Raw genomic sequence first — 3,926 nt, 5'->3', positions numbered from 1 at the left:
GAGAGAGAGAGGACAAGGGTGTGTGAGAGTGTTTTTAAAGAAAGGGAAAGAGTTTTGCTTTTAAGGATAGGGAAAAGAAAAGCAAAAATGTTTTGTTTTGGGAAGGAAAAGAAAGCTGTTTTGAAAGAGAGAGCGTGTTTTGTTTAGGGGGGAGGGAAGGAAAGCGTTTTGTTTTGGGGGGAGAGAGAGAGTGCTTTGTTTTTGTATTTTTTTTTTTGGGGGGGGGAGAGTGCATGGAATGCATGTTATTTGGGAGGGGGGGAGAGAGCCCGTTATTTGGGGGGGGAGGGGGGAAATACTAAAATAGAAAATCTATATTTTTAAGAGCATAAAAATGAGAAAAAAGAGAAATTTTAGTAGAATATGTGAAGCTGGGCAAAGCTTACCCACTAAGGGCAAGCCTTGCCCACTAAGGGCGACCGTCACCCTACCCACTAAGCTCTTAGTGGGGCAAGCTTAACATGTAGTCCACTGTTGCATTTTTTTCTGCCCTTCCACTATGTTTTGATGCATGAGCATATGCGGGGCAGCATGCGCATATTGAAGAGTGATACCTTCACCTCGTACCCTCACTTGGTTTTGGCACACAAGCAATTTTTTGCAGACAAAGCTAACGTCAAGGTGCCGCACTCAAGCATGTGCGGGACTAACCATGTGAAATATGTACCAAACATGATACATCGCGACAAAGAGAGTTGTGGGTGCAAATGTAGCGGGGTTGAATAAGGGCTTGGCCCACTTTAATCTTTAAAGCAATTTTTTAAAGCTTTAAACCTTAGTGGAATTTTTAAAGCTTTAAACCTTAGTGGCTAGGAAAATTGCCATAAGGTATGAAATGAATGGCCACCATGCAGTATATTCAAATCACCGCCAGCATTGGAAGCGAAACGTCGCTAGTCTCGCCAACCCACACGTTCGCTTGAAGAGAGGGAGAATGTCGCCATTTTTTGGGCCGACCTTTGTGCTGCGAGCAAAAGAACTAAAGCAAACCTTGCTAATCATCGGTGCAGCTATCGTGTAGTGAAGGTGAAGGAGACGAAGGTTCCAACATGCTCCTTCACACGTGCAAAAATGAAAATGATGTGCTTATCTCAGCGCCCAGAAGCGAGATTGTGAAGGAGAAGTGCTCCCGGCTGCATCGCTGGGAAACGAGAAGTGTTTCCTCCCACCTGCATCATTGGGAAACGACCTGCATCGCAGGGGAATGATCTACATCGCAGGGGAACGATCTGCATCGTAGGGAATTACCTTTATATTATATGTTTTTTATTTAAACTTTTCTTTATAAAAAAAAATCATTAAAAGGAGCTGATCGCTACTTTCACTTGACCAAGAGAAAAAGAAAAAAAATAAAAGCATAATAACCTTATCTCTTTTCCTTGCATGTGAAGAAGAAAGCGGAAGAGGAGAAGATATTTATAATAAAGAAGCAGGTGTAATTCTCGGCAGCAAACAATAGCATAGCTTTGCACTCACACACTCACATAGTCACACGTTAGCAAGCCTCGTAAGTTGTTTGTATTCAAAAATTGAAAGCATTGTAAAATTCAATCCTTGAGGGCCGTGAGGGCATTGTTTCTCGTAGAGGGCATCATCGGCAAGCGTACAAAAGCTTCGTCAACATCAAGCAAGAAGTGGCTAGATAAGATCTTTCTCTTTTTCTCATATAAAAGCTACATAAATTTGCTTTATGAATGAAACACGTGCACATCAAATTCAATATACAAGGCATGTTGCACATTATATCTTTCCTCGTTCATTGGTGTCGTGTTGTCATCTCGCTCTTTTGTTATTTAGCACAAAGTTTGTTAAACATTTGTGTGCATATACATCATCACCACTCCATCATTACAGCGTCGCATTTGTCGGAAAGATTCATAGCACACATTCCTATCTATTAGTGCCTTCTCCTTTTGAGGTGTTGGGAGAGTGTAGCATTATTCTTGTTGGATATCTAGGGGGTAGTCGGGTTTTGTCCTCTTTGCCTTACTCGTCCAGATATTTCCCAGACAGTGGCACACTCGGTGGGACCTTGACTTGGTCTTGGTTCTACGACACGAACCTACTTGAAAAGAGGACTTATGCAAAGTGCCAAAGATTGGCAAGGTATCTTGAGAGAGAGTGACCGAGCTAAGAGATACCATAAAAGGGAGAAAGCCAAGCAACACCTACTTCACGACTTGTTCCTTTCTTGGCCTTATCAAGTTTTTTCCATGTGGTCATGTTGTTGTGAGCAAAGGCTTTATGGATGTGATGAGATGTGATGTGGATAGATGTGATGAGATGTAATATGATGTGATTGGATGAGAATGGATGAAGGATGATGGGAATAGATATGACTGGATGAAGAATAAGCAAAGTGAATTGATTTAGAAGAATGTGGAATAAGGAGAAATGATGTGGAACAATGTGGGAAGATGAGAGTTCGTTAGAAACTGTATTTATGACCTGTTTTTAAATGACTATTTTATGTCAAGAATGCTGGGAAAGGATTTTGACCATCTTATGAATAAGGTTGTAGAGACCTAAGTGATAAAGTTGCAATAGCTAACGGAGAGTCAATGGGCTGAGAGTCAATGGAGGACGTCTTGCATAGCAAGGTCGACCAAGGTCTCGATTTAAATGGTGAGCTTCTGGTACGGTGGATGAAGGACCAAGGAAGCGGCTTATGAGTGAAGCGCTAGGTGACCTACGAAGGAGCCTAGAGGGTACTGACCATACGATGCTCTGGCTCTGGGTCGCTGAAGATACCCATGCGTGCGTCAAGGAAGAAAATGGAACAATGAGTTGGAGTTGTTTTCTGAACACAGGCATAGATTTGGTTGATTGGCCCTATTGGTCCTCAACAGATGCGTCCATGACTCTTTTATATAGATCTGTTGGTTGATCTTGCTGATCTTCAATGGAGAGTCCATCTAGATCTTTCTTATGTGATTATATTTCCAGGTACTCTGAGCTAGGAACTATCAAAAAGGTCCCTGAGTGAACAGGTTGTGAGAGTTTTGGTTGCTAATGATGCCATAGGTACGCTAGGGACGAAATGAATGCAATACTTGATTATAAGGTCCCTGAGTGAGCAGGTGGTGAGCGTTCTGGTGCCAATGATGCCATAGGTACACCGATAAGGAATGATTGAAAATTAGAATTCAAGCTAGATATTTTGGAGAATTATGATCACTGATACTACGGTTTCATTAAAAGATTATTTTTTGAAGCACGAGCTAGGGGACTTGGGAAATCTTTTCCCTCGTACCCGAGGCAAAACATAACAAAATTCTCAAATGGATCCTATTACTACAGTGGTTGGGCGGTTTGCTAACCCATGGGATTGGATGGGGTCAAGCTGGACTGATGGAACCCTAAAATGAGATTCAATTTTGTTAAGTTACGATAGTTGAAGTAAATCCTAGATAACCCTTGTTCTATGGAAAAAGAATCAATGATTGTGCCTCTTGATGAGGAAAAAAGCATTAGACTCTATGATCCAAGTGCAAGTCTCTTCCTTGATCTGACCATGAGACTTACGGGTTTGGTTGGATTAGTCTGGTTAGTGAAGACCTTCACTACATTAGAATAAAATATCTTGGAGGAATCGCCTACGTCTGCTGGGCAAGGGAAGTTTTTCGGGTTCGGTTTTTGGAAGAACCGAGGGATTAGTGTTTTGTTCGGATATCTGTGGGCGAGGCCTCGAGTGAGAGGCTTTGCCCGACGTAAGAAGTGCTAATTTAATGCGCAAAGGGACAAGGATCTTTCAGTTTTGGTTTAAGTAACTATGTTTCTTTTTTAAGCCTCTTGTGGCTACCATCATGTATGGACAACTTCTTGGATATAAGATGAAATTTTTCATTTTCTTTATGATCTATGTTTTTATTCAAGCCTTATGTTGCTATGATCATGTATGGATAATTTTTGGATATAAAATATAA

The sequence above is a fragment of the Cibotium barometz genome, chromosome 27, assembly GCF_041138505.1.
Source record: "Cibotium barometz isolate CiBa-2024 chromosome 27, ASM4113850v1, whole genome shotgun sequence".
NCBI classification, from domain to species: domain Eukaryota; kingdom Viridiplantae; phylum Streptophyta; class Polypodiopsida; order Cyatheales; family Cibotiaceae; genus Cibotium; species Cibotium barometz.
The sequence above is the reverse complement of the archived record's forward strand: the minus strand, read 5'-3'. Positions refer to the sequence as shown.